This window comes from Vulpes lagopus, chromosome 4 (assembly GCF_018345385.1).
Source record: "Vulpes lagopus strain Blue_001 chromosome 4, ASM1834538v1, whole genome shotgun sequence".
NCBI lineage: Eukaryota > Metazoa > Chordata > Mammalia > Carnivora > Canidae > Vulpes > Vulpes lagopus.
This window is the reverse complement of record NC_054827.1, coordinates 4607453-4625772: the sequence shown is the minus strand read 5'-3', so window position 1 is coordinate 4625772 and position 18320 is coordinate 4607453. Positions and strand designations below refer to the sequence as shown.

The window sequence follows — 18320 nt, the reverse complement described above, 5'->3', positions numbered from 1 at the left end:
CACTAAGTAGGAGATAAAATAATGTATGTGTGTGTATTGGTACATAAATGTTAATATTTATGTGTGCTTTTTAAAAATTTTTTTATGATTTATTTATTTGAGCAAGAGAAAAAGAGAGAGAGCAAGGGCTGGTAATTAGGGGTAAAGAGAGTCTAAAGCAGACTCTGTGCTGAGTGCAGAGCCCAGCTCAGGGCTCCACCTCATGATCCAGTGATTGTGACCTGAGCTGAAACCAAAAGTCAGACCTTAACCCACTGCTACATCCAGGTCCCCCATGTGATTTTTTTTTTTTTTAATTGTAATGAGTAAGCCGGTCATAAGGATTTTCAAGTGCCTCTTAGTATTCTGTGATTCTTAAGTAAAATCATAGTTTTTTTCCTGATATTTAATAGTCATTTTACAAAGAAAAATCTGTAAAACATAAATAGCCACTTTTCTCAGAAAAAATGCATTCTCAAGAATTTATAAGTAAAAATGGATTAGTCTCAGGATCCCTGGGTGGTGCAGCGGTTTAGCGCCTGCCTTTGGCCCAGGGCGCGATCCTGGAGACCCGGGATCAAATCCCACCTCGGGCTCCAGGTGCATGGAGCCTGCTTCTCCCTCTGCCTGTGTCTCTGACTCTCTCTCTCTCTCTCTCTGTGTGACTAGACTATCATAAATAAATAAAAATTTAAAAAAATGGATTAGTCTCACATTTAACAACATAATATTTAAACCTTCCTGGCAGAAAAGACTACATAGCTGTATTCCTTAATTAAAAGACAACTTATTTCAACAATGGAGAGTTATTTTTTATTGGAAGATTTATTTGTTTGAGAGAGTGCGTGTGTATCATGAGTGAGGAGGGGGGTGTGCAGAGGAAGAGAATCTTCAAGCAGACTCCCTGCTCAGCATGGAGTCCTACACAGGGTCAACCTCATGACCCCGAGATCATGACCTGTGGTGAAACCAAGAGTCAACACTTAAGTAACTGAGCCACCCAGGTGCCCAAACAACGGGGAGTTATATAGAATGAGAGAGAGTATATACGTGTGTGTGTGTGTGTGTGTGTGTGTGTGTGGCTTAATTTATCAGCTCAATATGTTGTATTTTTATACATTTTGTGCATGGTTCAGCAGCACATTTATTAAAATTGGAATAACCAAGAGAAGACTAGCACGGTCCCTGAACAAAGATGACAGGCACATCCATGAAATGGTCTATATTCTCTTTATGAACAAAAACAAGAAGTTTGATGAGAAACTAGAAGAAACTACCAATCATCAAAACAGAGAAACAAACAAAAACTTCTACAGTTGAAATGCACAATAATTGATATAAAGAATTTAATCATTTTGGAAGTAGACTTGACCATGAGAAGAAACAGTCAGCAAGTTGAAGGATAGGGCACTGGAAATCATCCAATCAGAGGAACAAAAAGATAAAAGATGAAAAAGAGTGAAGAAAGCCTATTGAAATTATGAAACACATAATTGAACCATTAAACCAAGCATACTCCTTGTTTTTTTTTTTTTTTTTTTTTTTTTTAAGATTTTATTTATTTGTTCATGAGAGAGAGAGAGGCAGAGACACAGGCAGAGAGAGAAGCAGGCTCCATGCAGGGAGCCCAACATGGGACTCGATCCCCGGTCTCCAGGATCATGCCCTGGGCTGAAGGCAGCGCTAAACCGCTGAGCCTCCCGGGCTGCCACTCCTTGGTTTTAATGGGAAATGCCTCAAGAAATTTTAATTCGAAGAAGAAAAAAAAAAATTATACACATGGAAATTCCAAGGGAAAAGAAAGAATGGGCCAGAAAGTATATAAAGAGCAATAATGGCCAAAAGCTTCCTGAACCTGAGGAGATAAATGGATATGTAGATCTACGAGGCACAATGGACCCCAACTAGGTTGCACTTGAATAAGGCTACCCCAAGACACATTATAATTATACTGTCAAAAGTCAGCAAGAGAAAGGAAGGGAGTTACATGTAAAGGAACTCCCAGGAGAACAAACTGAGCCCAAATTTAGTGGAGGAAGAAATAATAAAGATTATTTAAAGCACAGAGATAAATGAAATAGAGAACAGGAAAAGAGTAGAAAACATCAACCAAACCAAGAGTTGGTTCTTTGAAACGATAAGCTGACAAACACCTAGCTAGGCTCACCAAGGGAAGAAAGAAAAGACTCAAATTAAAAAAAAAAAATTACAAATGCAAGAAGGGAAATTACAACTGATGCTTCATAGATACAGAGGATTGTAAAAGGTTACTATGAACAATTATACAGTAGAAGCTGGACAACCTAGAAGAAATGGAAAATACATAGAATCCTACAATTTAGAAGACTGAATCGGGAAGAAATTGAAAACTTAACCAATTGATATTAGCAGGATACTGAATCAGGAATCCAAAATCTCCCAACAGGGATCCCTGGGTGGCGCAGCGGTTTAGCTCCTGCCTTTGGCCCAGGGCGCGATCCTGGAGACCCGGGATCGAATCCCATGTCGGGCTCCCTGCATGGAGCCTGCTTCTCCCTCTGCCTGTGTCTCTGCCTCTCTCTCTCTCTCTCTCTCATGAATAAATAAATAAAAAAAAAAAATCTAAAAAAAAAAAAAAAAAAAAAATCTCCCAACAAAGAAAAGACCAGGACAGATGGCTTCACTGGTGAATTTTACCAAATGTTGAAAGAAGAATTAACATGAATCTGACTGAAACTCTTCCAAAAAACTAAAGAGGAGAAAAGACTCTTAAACTCATTGTATGAGGCCAACAACTTGATTCCAAAACCAGAAAAGCAGACTCCTAGAAAAGAGAATTAGAGGTCTTATATATTTGGATAAAAAATTTTGCTTATTAGATGATCTTGCTTTCTGATTAAAATACAGGTAGTCTCAGATTTTAATGGCTTTCAATTCAATATGTGACTCCAAATTGGCCTCTAGAAAGTTGGAATTAATTTTTCCATAGAATCAACACTCAGCTAGGGCTGGGTGCCCGGACTGGTCCTCGCAGGGCATTGTAATTCGTATACAACTCACCGGGGCATACTGGACCCACGCAGCATTCCCAGTCGTGCTTTCTATACTATAGTATACTATATACTATACTGCGCACACACCTGCTTCTCATGGAAAACATACTCCTTGGTTTTAATGGGAAATGCCTCAAGAAATTTTAATTCCAAGAAGCAGCCCAATATTTTCCCCTAAACTTCCATATGTATGCCATTGTTCAGTTATGAGTAAGGGGCTTTATTTCTTGATAAGGAGCCCCGTAGATTCAGAAACAAAAGACTGATGGGATTCTGGAATCAGGGGCTGGGAATTCCCAGTTTCAGGCAAAGGAGGAGCTCTGTTTTGTGGTGGCCAAAATGGTAGCTCTGCGCCAGTGGGGGCCAGGAGAAACCTGGTACTTCTGCTACAGAGTAAATATATTTCATAGTATCTAATTTATATATATATATATTTATAAACAATTATATAATAGATAATATATATTTGTATGTAAATTATTATATATTATATATATATATTATATTATATATATATATATATATTTTTTTTTTTTTACAAAGGCACTTGGGGGCCCTCAAAGAAATGTCTGAAGAAACAATCTCTCCCTCCGACTCCCACCTGCAGCATCCTATTAGTTTCACCTTCTAAATAACTCTCAAAACTATATCTTCCTTTTGACTCTCACTTAATTCATTTGAATCACCAACATATCTAGCTTGGAACTGTTCAATACCCGGGTTTCCTTAATTGGCAAGCACAGGAGGTGGCTCTGTGAGACTGCTGTTTGGAACTTCACCTACTACATGCTGCTAATGCTCCCGGTGATGAACAGACTGAGAGATCCATTAGTGATTCTGAAGTGGAAGTGCCCCCAGATGAGCACAGAGTGAGGCTCTCTTCATTTGGCCGGATCTATTCGTGATTTCCGACGTGAGGCTGGGAGGGTGCTGGTAAACCGAGAGCTGTATTGATGCTGTCCCCTTCCTTCCTAAATTATCACCCCAAATTTCCCTTAAGTGGCTGAGTGGCTTATAAAGGTAAATAAGATCCATTTTGCAATAAATTAATAGCACAAAAATTTCATTGTAAAGAAAAAAATTTTATGCACCTTCACCCAACCGGCCTCACACATTGATGCTGCTGTATAGACTGTAAAGTGTGACTCGTGCAGAGGGCCAGGTATATGCTACTGGGACGTTTTTATATTTTCACGATCTGCTTATTTCATGGTGTGTGATGCCCTGCGGTTTTATGTTTTATCACTACCGATGTCAGGCACGCATCCCTGATGGACCAACGTGGCAATTTCTAAAGATGGGGTGTGAAGCGCAAGAGTTTTCTAGGTGTACAGGCAATTCGGATAAGGGTAGTGATAAAGAATTACAATCTTCTGAATCATCTCACTGCACTAAGGTCACACGCAACACAAAAGGAATTCTGTCGTTCCCATGAAAGCCACTTGTGGGTTTTACATGGGAAATCGAAGTTCTCCCGTTCGCTGTGCATCGCAAGTGGAAGACAACTTACAAACGCAGCGCAGGCTCGGGTGAAATTGAAGACACTTAACTGCAAATCACAGTCACTCAACATGTAATGGTGCTGATTATTTTAAGCAGCTACTGGAATCGAAAATAGAGTAAAGCTTTTGCTGAGAAGCAAGAAGTCACACTTGTGAAAAGGCTCAGGAAGCCAGTCACTTAGAGGCAGACTTTATTGACCAGAAAAGGTAAAGTCACACAGTTGGTGAAACTTCAGTAACGTGGCATGAAAACTTGAAGTGAGTGTACAGTGAGAATTCCCAGATACGATGCAGCACGATGAGCGGGAATAGATCTGCTCCCCGCAGGATCACTCAACACACTGATGACGCGTCCCTGTTCTATGAAACAGCTTTTCCGTCAAGGTAACAGTCAAAAGATCTCACAAAAATGGTGGTAAAAATTTAAGAAAAAAAAAAAAACTTTCTGCTATAAGTTGGTGCTTTAAAAAGGCAAAGACCAAGATGTACTTCATGATTTGCTTTTCTGTCCAGAAACAAAAGATCTTGGAGAAACGGTATTAGCATCTGTACAGACACCGTCAATTGTTGACCTTCTGCAAGGCTTTGCCTTGTGGTTGAAACCAACAACAAACAAAAACAAACAAAAAAACCCTATTTGTTGTCACAACACGTGATTTGCTTCACAGCCAGGTACTTGGTGAAAAGCTTTTGAACAATGCTCTAAGAAATAATGAACTTTGTAAGATAAAGTTTCAGAATATTCCAAGGCAAAGAGCATTATGGAAAGATGCAGAAGTGAGTGTTATCAGTCATTTTTCATCAAGTGAACCTGTTAAAGAGGTTTTCTCAGCTCCGTGGAGAAAGGGATTGGGTTTTAAGTGGTAATATTATTGAATTTAAAAGGCAATTGGAACATTGGAGAAACCACGTTGCAAAGGAAAATCCTGAACCGTTTCTAGGGCTGCTGGGGTTTAGGACAGGGAAGGCTATCAGACCCCTCCAGTGTTTTTCAAACCTCCTCGGAAGAGCTGCAGAATGGGACGGACTAGTGTTTCCCCTTGTTTGCAGAAGTGGGAGGGACGGTGAGGAACCGGGTCTCTGAACCTTTGTTCAGCTGGAGTGTGGGACTTTGAAGGAAGAGGAGGAGCAGGGCGCGGAGCTGCAGCCTGGTACCCTTGCCCCTGCCCAGGTTCTTGGGGTGTGAGACAGGAATATCCAGCCATGTCTAAGAAAGCAGGGGCCCCTTGGCTGCAATGTGAATTTCTGACAAGTGTGAGCAAGCTTCTTGTTTTCAAGCATCAGGAATGAAGGCAGACACTCTCCTTTCAGTAAAAAATGAATTTCATGTGTGCTTAGATAAGTTTTATTTATTTTTTTAATAATAAATTTATTTTTTATTGGTGTTCAATTTGCCAACATACAGAATAACACCCAGTGCTCATCCCGTCAAGTGCCAGTTTAGATAAGTTTTAAACTGAGAACATAGGGATCCCTGGGTGGCGCAGCGGTTTGGCGCCTGCCTTTGGCCCAGGGCGCGATCCTGGAGACCCGGGATCAAATCCCACGTCGGGCTCCCGGTGCATGGAGCCTGCTTCTCCCTCTGCCTGTGTTGTGTCTCTGCCTCTCTCTCTATCTCTCTGTGACTATCATAAATAAAAATTAAAAAAAAAAATTAAAAAAAAAATTAAAAAAAAATAAACTGAGAACATAATACCGTGCAGCAAAAAAGCACAATTTTCACATGAAAGAGATACACTTGATTTTTGTGTTTGTACTTATAAAATCCTTACTTGTTAGGTGTATCTAGATCTATAAGAGAGCAGGAGGCCAACAGCTGCATATATTTCTCTACTGTCATCCATGTATCCGTGCTTGATCATATCATGCAATAAGAAAATAGTTTTTTTAAATCTTGTACAAAATTGTACTTTAGGCTCTATTTCTATTCTTGCTGACTTACTAGTTAGATAGTAACTTCACTATTTCACATTATTAATAATCTTGAGTTTGTGAATAATATAATTTAAATATATGTACTACTTTTATTTAAGTCAAATCCACCAAGCTACCTTTATGAAAGAAAAACATCCTATTTTACCTTAAGCCAGTTACTTAAAAGAAACGTACTAGGTTTTTATTGCAGGCGTTTAACGTTTATGATAATAATAAAAGTAAGCTCGAGAAATGTAAACAAAGATTTCCTTCATTTTCGTTTATAGAGTTTGACAAAAAGTTGAGTTTTTGTTTTGTTCTAAAGACAGAAAATTACTGTGACAAATGCTATATGCCACACAGCACGTCTCCTTAGCATCTTTTACAATAGACATTTGTGATAACTGTGGCCTAGTTGATGAAGGTTTTAAAATAAAAAAAGGGAACATTAAAGACAAGAAAGAAAATGATTTTATATTCTCTGTTCAGAGGGAGAACCACCCCAAAAGAATAAGCTCCATCCCCTAGACTGGCCAGGAGGAAGAGGCACACAGCCAACGCCACGCGTCCCCTGAGGAATGCGCCCATCAATGCCTCACCGCCACCCGGGAACTGTCCTCCACCCAGGGGTGCTGGAGGCCCTGCAGATGGAAATCACCTCAACTCTCCCTCCAGGGAGGACTGAGAAGGGCTCCCGCCACTCCTATGACACACGTCTTCCCCTATGCTCCACCAGACAATAATAAGAACAACAATAATAATAACTGATGGAGTTCTTTCCGTGCCTGACCTCCTCTCCTGGCTCCTCACTCTTCACCATGCATGTCCCCTTGTTAGGAGGGCAGGCATGCCTGCCAGTGCCAGTGTTCCCGGGAGCCCCAGTCGGGTGTCATCCAGCCTCCGTCCTGGGGCGACATCTGCCCTTCCAGACCCTTCCCTGTGGACCTGAGCGCTGCTTCCTCATCTTCTCAGGGGAGATCTGATGTCCTGAGGGCGTCTCCACCCCTCCCTCTGCTCCCCCGCCTGCCTACGTCTCTGCTTTCCTCCTAGGCCAGGGGTCTGCAAGCTGCAGTCCACGCGCCAAATTCAGCCTGTGCCAGGTTCCCTGCGGCCCCCCTAGCAGTGGTTTCTACGTTCTTTAAAGAGCTGTGGGAGAAACACAAAGCGAGTATGGCCGAGACGGTGCACGGCCTGAGAAGCCACGACGTGCACAATGTCGTCCTCGGCGGGGGAAGGTTTGCTAACCCCTGTTCTAGGTCCTGCGGTTTTTGAGGGTGAGAGCCAGGCCCTGCACCACCCGGGCCTGAGCACACTGAATACATAAATAAAGGACCGACTGCATTTCCTGAAGGAAAAAGGCACACAGGTGAAGTAAGCAGATTTCTTAAACCTGGATATAGGGAGTCAATACATGTTTCTGAGGTTATATAAATGCTCTCATTCTTACATTTCACTATAATTTTCCTTATTTTTGTTGTAAGGAGTTCTCGGTAAAAGGCTAGATAGAATATGAGAGAAAAGGCATGAAGGTATCCAGTGAAACCATGAGATGCAACAGCAAGACCATCCCCTCCAGATACCCAATCCCTCCCTAAGCCTGGGGGTCATGTTTTATTATTCTGGTTCTTTTCTTTCCCATATCTAAGCATCAGCAAGTCTTCTGGAGTCTATTCCTTTAGAATGTGTCCCAAACCTTACCACCCATACTTCTGCCCTCACCCATTCAATCCAGCTACACTGGCTTTTCTGTTGCTCCTCACTTATGTCAAATACACTCCTACCACAGGACCTTGGTAGTGCCTACACTAACCTCCCCTCTCCTTCCTCCAACCCCACATCTTCCAGGGCTCAGCTCAGGAGACAGCCCTGCATGGATACATCACATCTAACATCCACGACCTTGACCTTCAGCAACCTCTGTCCCTTTGCTCAATTTTATTGGTTAATTTGCTTGTTTGTTTGTTTTGTGGCCACCATCAGTACCTGTCCTGAGCACCACTGCAACCCTAGCCCCAGACAGTTGACATGCAGACTCTCCATGAATGTTGCAAATAAGTGATGAGCAAATAAGCAAACAAAGAGGGCATACTTAGTACGTGTGCAGATGTTGCAAATCTCTGCTTCCCTTGTTAGAACTGCGGGATATCATCATACCCCCATCCCCTCCTTACATCACTACTCGCTTCTCAGTGTGAACACAGAGAGACCTGTCTCTCAGGACGTTCCGGACACCTGTCTGTCAGGATGGACCTGTTCCTAATTTAAACACCCGTCTCACTCTACTTCTAGGGCTGCATAGTGGTTAAAGAGGTAGACTTTACCTCTTTGTGAATCAGTTTCCTCACCTATGAGAAAAAAAAAAAAAACATTAATTACAGAGCCTATGACATAGATTAAGGATTCAGTAAATAGTAAACATAATTTCTATTTCTAAAACCTGTTCATTTCTCAAGCAATATTAGCGAATATCTTTTTTTTTTTTTTCTGTTTTAGTGTCTTTCACTTACTCCCATCCTCGAGATATTTGGACAGTCAAATGAATAAATATGTATTATAAGCCAAAATACATCTTAAAATTTGTGAGCCTGAAAACCGATTGGTTTTAAGCCTTTGGGTGGATGTAGTGGTCAAGTGATCTAGGATGCTCTGGTTGAGGTGAAATATTCTGCCCTCTGGGAACCTGGGAGAACAAAATGGATTTTGCTGGACAGGCAGCTTTTGTGTCACCCTTTATTTCCTATTCATGACTTCAGTATTGGTAATTTTTTTTTTAGGTTTGTTTAATTATCATTATAAAAGGGATTTTTTGATAACATGTTTTGCTATTCACAGCGCAAGTTGATACTAAACCACACTGTGGTTTGTTATTCTAAGTCTATAGTTGTGACTGGTGCCAAGGATTATTCGCCCTATCGCATGACCTCCCCACCATACTCAAGCCAGTGGCCATATGGATCTGACACTCTCTGCCATGTGAGCATATGCACAGGTGCCTCATGCCAGTCCACTTTCCAAATTCAGGACATGGTTTCAGATGCTGAAGGGTGAGGCTAGCCATTGTTGGGCCTGAAGACTTCAATCCCACAGAGGCAGTGCCAGGCCAAGTCTAAAATGGGAAAGATGTTTCATGGCAAAGGTTTGAATACAAAGAAGGGGATCTTGTGAACTCATGTTCTGAAATGCTGGTAGGAATGGGGAAGCACCTGTGGAAAGAGCAGCTTTATGGGCACACTGGAATCCCTTCCAATTGTCAAGACATAGAGTTGTGGTTTCCCCAGGGAGGGCAGGGCTATCCACGGGGAAAAAGCCTTATCATTTTGAAGGAAGGATAGAGAACTACTGGAAACAAAATATATATATATATATTGATGCAAACCATGAAAACTGTATTTATCATTTATATGGTATAAGTGTTTTTTTTTTTTTTTTGTTAACTGAGGTCAGCTCACAGACTTGTAGTTTTTGCATATTTTGCAAATTCAAGAAGCTTACATCTCCACTACATTTTGAATGAAGTAGTATATGCCAAATTCAAGGGTTCTCAAAAATGTCTTTTTATTTTTTTATTTTTTTAGAAGATTTATTTACTTAATTGAGAGAGAGAGAGAGAGAGAGAGAGAGAGAGACAGCATGAGCCATGGGGAGGGGCAGAGGGAGAATATCTTGAAGCAGATTCCCCACAGAACAGGGAGCCTGACATGGGGCTCAATCTCACAACCCATGAGATCCCAACATGAGCCCAAACGAAGAGCCAACACTTAACGAACTGAGCCACCCATCACCCCTCAAAAACATCTTTTTATAAAGAGCATTTTTAGACAGTTAGTTATAAAGGTCCCTCTAAACTGTGGTAACTTTTCTTTATGTATCTGGAAACTTTTCTAGTAGACTGCAAATATCTTCAGAAGAGGTTTAACCCTAGTAAAATAAAAGGAAGTAGGGAGACATGTGCATGCTAAAACATGACATTTCATAATTTAAGAGGATTCAAGTACAGATCCATTCTGATGCGAGAATATTTACATTAACATATTCCACTCGTATAATCCTCATGTGCCTGCTGTTTTAGAGGATCAGATGATCTATGTAAACTGTACTTTTACTCCATTTGAATTTAATGTGCATAAAAAGCAATTCCACTGTATGCATCAATACAGATATTTTTCATTAATTTTTAAAATCTATTGTATTTGCAATTAATAAAATTGTAAAATGATTTACTTATTTTAAATGGAAATTGATGATTTTTATTTCTTGAAATTAGTGGAGGAAAAAAATGTATGCTGTATTGAAGACAGCACAGAAGATGGTTACCATTCCAGAAGTAGTTTACGTCCTATAGACACGCCTTTTACTATATATCATGTGAAGTGATTTTTTTTTTAGATTTATTTATTTGAAAGACAGACAGAGAGAGAGAGAGCAAGAGATTGAGCAGTGGGATGGGGCAGAGGGAGATAGAGAGAATCTCAAGGAGACTCCTGCTGAGTGCAGAGGTCTACAGGGCTTGATCTCACAGCTCTGAGATCATGATCTGATCCAAAATCAAGAGTGAGATGCTTAACTGACTGAGCCATCTGGGTGCCCCCTCATTTGAAGTGATTTTAAAGACGGACAGTAAAGAATTGAATATATTCAAGTAAAATAGATATTTATGACTCCTAAAACCAACCAGACAACCAACGAACCAACCAACCAATAAATTATGGAAAGGAAAAAAAAAAAGTACCTACTCTGAATGCCTTTCATCAGTGAGTAGAAGGTCAGGCTAAATACAATGTAATATTAATTTATGGATACATGAGAATGTACTTAAAAAGGCCCTGTACTAACATAGCAGTATTTCAGATTCACAGGTATATGCCATCATCACAAGCTTGCTGAAATATGAGTATACTAGTCACTTTCTCTTCAGAGATTTTTATTTTAATTTGGGAGGTCATTAATTGTCTCTTCAGATAAATGACTTTATAAAACACAAAGTATGTGACACAGATAGCTAATTCATAACCTGATCTTATGTCTGCTTAGTGCCTTAGTTTCTTTACTATTATGAGAATTTGTCAGAGAGACAAGATGCATAAAAAATGACAATACCATAGAGGCAGGATATCCATAGCAACCGAGACAATAGGAAGCTAATGGGGAAGGCAAGGTTGTTACTGTGATACTGACTTTGAGTAATCAACAATTATGACCTGGACTTTATTGGACCCATAACAGTAATAATGATGTCCGTTGCAGGATTGCTTATGAGAACAACATTTTGGAAATAACTGGAATATCTATGAACATGGAATGACTGAACAAGTTTTCGTATACCCATACTTACGGATATTCTGAAGATATTAAAGGGGATAAAGTAGACGTAGATAAATAGATCTAGAGAAATGTTCATGTTTTATTAAATGAAAACAATAAGGACATCAATAATATTTGTATTTTCATTATATGTGTGTGTATATATATATTTATTTATATGTATATATAAACAATACCCAAATTTATATATTCACAAAACATCAGATTCCTATACAGTGGGGAAGAGAGAGAGTAGAATTTAATGTGTTCATATATTAAATATAGAATTTGGATGACATTTACTTTCTTTTTTATTTTTTGAAAACTGAAATGTACATTTATAATTTAGAATGATAGTATGTACACCCTTTCTTAAGGGTTGCATTATGAATTCTTTACTACTGTATCTAACTCTCATCTAGGTCAATGCTTTTTATAGAATAGATAAAATACAGAAAGACAGAGGATAGACATGAAGTATTCTTTATGAGAGAAACAACTTGAGGTGGGAATGAGGATAATATTTTATTACAGAAGAACAATGAACAATGAAAGGAAAAGCCTGAAAAGAAGAAAGGCAGGTGAAGTGAGGGAAATGTGGAAATACTGGTCAAAGGGCACAAACTTTTGTTATGCAAGATGAATAATTCTGGAGATTTCCTGTATAGCACTGTGACTGTGGCAATGATACTGTGTTGTACACTTGAAACTTGCCAAGAGGATAGATCTTACTTGCTCCCATAATTAAGGTAACTCAATTAATTTAAAAGAAAATGTAACTATATGAGGTTATATATATGTCACTCAGTTTGATTGTGGTAATCACTTTACAATGTTTATATATATTGAAACATCATGTTTTATACTTTAAACCTATACATTTTTTTTGCTAAATATACCTCAATAGACCTAGAAAAAAAAGGCTCTGCAGAAATGCATACGATGACTTTGAATAAACAAAAATTAGATATATACTCTTAATATGTTGACTCTGATGATTGAATGTCATTGTTATAATAAATTTCATTTTTCAGTTCAATTGTGCCATGGTAACCTCTGGTGATTGTATTCTTTTTTTTTTTTTTTAAGATTTTATTTATTTATTCGTGAGAGACACAGAAAGAGAGAAAGAGGCAGAGATACAGGCAGGGGGAGAAGCAGGCTCCATGCAGGGAGCCCGTCATGGGACTCGATCCTGGGATCCCAGGGTCATGCCCTGGGCCAAAGGCAGGCGCTAAACTGCTGAGCCACCCGGGCTGCCCTGGTGATTGTATTCTAAAATAATGTTGCTCAAGTTTTACATTTTGAAAGATGAGGAAGAGAAAAAAGAAGGAGGAGGAGGAGGGGGAAGAGAAAGAAGAGAAGAGGAGGAAGAGGAGGAGGAAGGTACATGTTGAAAATGATAGGAAACACCTTGAAAACTATTCTGACTAGTTTAATATGGAGTTTGAATTGGGCGCAGTAACACTATTGGCAGGTATTTGCTGGAAACACAGTTGGGTTGAAGACGACGACAGCTGGAGCTGAGAAGGGTCAGAGCCTGGAGGGCAGGGAGCTCGCTGCTGCAGTGACCCCATGTGGAGGTGAAGGCAGGTCCAAGGAACGGAAGGACCCAGAATAGAAAACAGGCAGGACTAAGTAGCCCCACAGCTGCTGCCACGATGAGAACCTGAAGCGATGACTCCCACAGCAAACCCAACATTGTGTTCAGGCGAAAGACTAACTGTCCAGTCGGTAGAAACAGCCAATGGGAGGAAGCACCTAGGTTCCACTGAGTTGGTCGGGGCTGTTAGCTTAGCCCAATTACATTAACTGGAACACTGAATGCTTGAGAATATTCATAGATGGAAAATGTTGGGAAAGAGTAAGCCCACAAGAGAAGCAGACGTGATTTGAACAATATGCCAAGAGAGCCCAACCTAAGAAAACAGAACATTCTACAGGAGTAGCCAGAAAAAAAGAGAAAAAAAAAGGAAAAAAAAAAAAAAAAAACGAGGACACCAACTGTTATACCTTCAGGAGAAAATACTCTGCCAGGATTCTCCTAACGAGCGGTAGATGAAGCAATGGGGGCCAGGGCCATGGGGGGAAGAACCCCCAGTGCCCCTGGTGTGATGAGGGGAGCCATGGGAAATGTTGGGTGTCACGGAAGGGCAATCTGCAGGCAGGCAGTGCTGAGGGAGGTCCTGTGTGACGCCATCCGGACTGGTCGCAGAGCCCACGGACGAGCCACAGCAAGCACCACGAAATGTGAGCAAAGCCTGCGCAGAACTCGGCTGGGAGGGTAGAGAAATGCTTCAGGACAGGAAGGGAAAACAGGGGCTTTAGTGAGCAGTACCAGGTAACTGAGGTAGGGGGTGCGAGTGGGGGCCCAGAACCAAGGGAGAAACTTTGGTAAATTTTTCAATGCAGAGCTACATGGAGGTTTTCATTTCATTCCAGAGACGCAGCAGAGTATTCAGCTGGTGTGGAAAATGAAGACCACAGCCTGGATGCTCTACCTGACGATTTACCTAAATATTCCCAAGGCCACGTCTCCAATGACGGGGTGTGGAGGCAGGCTGAGGTCTAGCAGGGCGAGACGGCAGAGGCCTGGTGTGGGCACTTAATGATTTAGGTTGGATTCATAAGCCCCATTTTGAAAATCCCACATCTGAAAGAACTTAGTAAAAGCTTGCTTCAGTGAAGATGTTACATAATTGTTGCTCTTCTTCCTGAATCCTGCATCAAGATAAACTGATTTTGCATATAAATTTAAAATATATATCTATATATATGCTTGTTTCTGAGGACTTTCAATTCAAATTGAGGGTTTTTTTTTGCAAATGTGTGGCAATCATAATTTATTTTTTGCATCTTTCATTTATTTATATACATACACTTATACACACATATGTATAGTAAGATGCGGAAGTTTGGTGTCAGACATTTTTCCATGAAATACACACACACACACACACACACACACACACACACATATACGTAGTTGAGCATTGTAATCATTATATTATCTATAAGGGCTCTGCAAGTCAGTCAAATGTGATATTAAAACTGCTTCCATAAGGCAGACATTTGAACGGGTCATGTTCTCCCAATGTTAATGGGAGAATGTTAAAACTGATGATTTTAATTCTGATCAAGGACATATAAAGTCAGATATGAATGTAGCTAACAAAGTTATGCTTTAGGTGTTTTAAAACCTGTTTTATTCCATATATGCACTTGTTGCATAAGACCTCCACAATACCGAATAGCACCAGACATTGAAACTATTCAGAATCATAAATGTCCTCCATGGATTTTATAAACATGAAATATTTAATTAAGAACACTTTTGTTCATCATGTTAGAATTTAGAAGTGATCCTGTGAGATAATCTAATGGGTTCAGTCATCTAGTAAAATGTGTCATGTGAGATACAAGCCTTTTTCTCAACAACAAAAATCCCTATCACAAATAAGTTCAAAATCACTTCATTGACTTCAAGGAAGCCACATGGGGACTAGCTATCTCCTGTTAAAATAATAATAATTTGCATTTTTCCCTTGTAAGCACCTTAAAATGAAGGTAGGAATCTACTTTTCCTGTTCCACCTCAGAGATTTACTGTTTCAAATACAGCTGCTCAGAGTCTGACCACAGAGAGATGGCCGTAGGGTACCAATCAGCATGGCGCCCGCTCCCCCTCCACCACAGGGGGCCCACTTGAGCTGTTGACAGCTATCAACACACTTCACACTTCGTTGGAAATCCGCAAAAACAATTACCAGGTCATTAACACAGTCTTTGAAATACACATGTCAAACCATCACTTAGAGGATTGTGAAGACAAGCAGAACACAGTACCCAGACCTTTGGAATGTTCTCTTTTTAAGTCTGCACATTGGTGGGAATCACTGAGTGGCTGTCAAAAATGTAGAACAGCTAGCGTAGGGAAACGTGATGTGGGGAAGGCTACTACTGCTTGCAAAATACTAACCACAACTTGAGCTTCATAATGGCAAGTGCACCTTTTGTATTATATGTATGCTATTCTGATGAAAATGCTATTCTGTTTACGTGGAAACATACGAATACAATATATTTGGCTATTTTTAGGACCCAAATTATATATAGATGTGTGGGATTGGTAGGCAGGAAATAGCTATTTAATATATATAAAAAAAATTATGGTGCAAACTTCTCTGCCTCCCCAGTGACATAAAATAAAAAATGCTTGGCCATTTTTACAACCATTTATTCAAAATAATTTATTAGTCCTCACAACAGGCCATCTACTGTGCAAGAGAGTAGAAATTCAAAGATGTCTTAGGCATAGGCTTATTTGTAAAAGATAATTTAAGTAACTCATTTCACTGGAATTTAAGATTCCTAAAATGTACCTTCACATTTTGTACCATGAAGAAATAAACAATATACTATTTAATATACTATTTAAATATACTATTTAAAAACCATGATACAATGTTTAATTTTAGCTATTAGCAAGCTAGGAATTGGTCACAGAAAGCTATTACTGATTGGGGAGTTTTTTTCTATATTTTAGGAGATGTGACCATTTCTGCTTCTATTGAAATGCTTGGTCAGATTCTCCAAAAAAAAAAAAATGTTCAGAGTGTGGGAGTTATCTTTTTACAACTACACACAGTGAAATAAAACAGCGCTTCTTCTACTTGTGGACATTTTCCCTTCACAGGGTAATCTAGGTCCTTATTTACCAGGATAATTATAGTTTTGGCTATTCCCAGCTTAATTATTAACACATTACCCTTTAAAAGAGTTTTGGTTCAGATAATAAATTATATGGTCAACCCATTAATTAGCTTTTTGGTTTGCAAGAAAGTATAGAATCTCCACCATAAATCCAATGATGAGTATTGTTTCAATAATTAATAATACCACATTTCACCCTGATAACCAGTTTCTGTTCTGGGAGTATGACAAGGCTCACAGGCCTGCAGCAGTACAATACTTTCAAGATCTGAGAGTTTAGTAGAATGGCTGGGGAAATAAGCTTGCAGAAGCAAATGGTAAAATGAGAGTGGAATGGTGTCAGATGCCCTGCCATGAAAGACAGATCTCATGAAAAGGGCTTTTTCCCACAGACCACAGACAATTATTGAGGATATAATGCTAAAGAACAACAGAGTTGTATTTTACCTTTGTTCTCATTGCTGTAGAAATGCGGGCCTCTATGCATTGTGGTGAGAGTTCCCATGAACACAATTTTAGCACAAGATACATATTTGGGAAATAAGTATCAAAATTATGAATGTGCGTGTATTATTACTATAATTCTAATTCAAGGATTTAACCTACCCAGATAAGTTGCTAAAAAGAGTGATCATAAAGATGCCTGTAGAAGACTTGTTTATGATTATGGAGAATGCGGACAGTCTGAATACGCGTTTAAAGGAAGAGGCTGATAGAATAAAATATTCTGTACCCATTAAAAATAGCAATTTGTATTTGGATGTATGTATATACACATACACATTGCAGATATATATATACACACACACACACACACATAATATATATTCACACTGCATCTATTAAAATGAATTATATCTGGATGTATATTATTTATTATGTATATGCATTACATATATACATATATACGCAGGACATTATAAAGTAACAGCAATCTGCAAAACTGTGGCATAACATTTAAACTAAAAGATGCCATTATGAAGAACACGGAGGAGGAGGAAGGAAGGGAATAAAGGAAAGCTATGTCTTTGTGTATGTTTGTGGTTAGAAACATAGAGATAAAAGCCTTAAAGCATGCAGCAACAGTTAGCACGGATCATCTATGGAACTGAAGCATTTAGTTCCTTCGCTTTTTGCTTTCTTGTTATCTGTATTATTTGATTTTGCAAAATAATGATCACATATTCATTTTATTAAATACACATTGATACACACATTTAGTTTCTAGAAGAGATAATTCCCATTTGTTGTGGAAGATAAATTAGGAAAGTGGAGAATGGAACAAGACAAACAGCCGAGCTAGCTCACAGCAACACACACTGTAAGGAAAACAAGAGGCCGACCTAGACTAGCTAGGTGTTAGAACAGTGGAAAATGGAAAAGGGAGAGTGACTCCAGACGGTACTTAGGGGTGAAGGAAAGATGCTCAACTAGAGGTGTCAGAGGATAAGAGTCTAGAATAAAGGTAGTTGTCTCGATCGCACGACAAGACAAGGGGATCAGAGAAAGCCTGGAGGAGGGACAGCAGATTGGTGAGCAAAAGAGAGCTAATTTTCTCTGTATCTGTCCACTTGAAGGGCTGTTAGGATGCCCCAGAACTGCCCTGGGACCATCTGGACTGAGGGCACCATGTTCAGGTAAGTTGATTAGATAACTGATCATTCTCATCAGTGAAGAGTGTCCTTGAAGCATTGGAAGGTGATACTATAATAGTAGCAGTGACATTAATAACTCAGAGGAGTTTCCGTATATGCTCGTTCACCCGATGAACACAGAAATACCATTAGGTTCTCTATTATCATCATCGTTAAGATTATTTGGCAAATGAGGAAACTGATAGAGAGACTTTATGTCTTTCGAAAACCACACAGCTAGGAAAT

General features: G+C 39.5%; 1 protein-coding gene and 1 non-coding gene across 2 annotated transcripts in view; one reads left to right on the top strand and one right to left on the bottom strand.

Annotated features, from left to right (window-relative positions):
• CSMD1 (CUB and Sushi multiple domains 1) overlaps positions 1-18320 on the bottom strand; it is a 1877909-nt gene that overhangs the window by 489260 nt on the left and 1370329 nt on the right. The gene's annotated exons all lie outside the window — the stretch shown is intronic.
• LOC121490215 lies at positions 1103-1209 on the top strand. Its single transcript, XR_005987545.1, has one exon. It is a non-coding gene; the product is annotated as a U6 spliceosomal RNA (small nuclear RNA).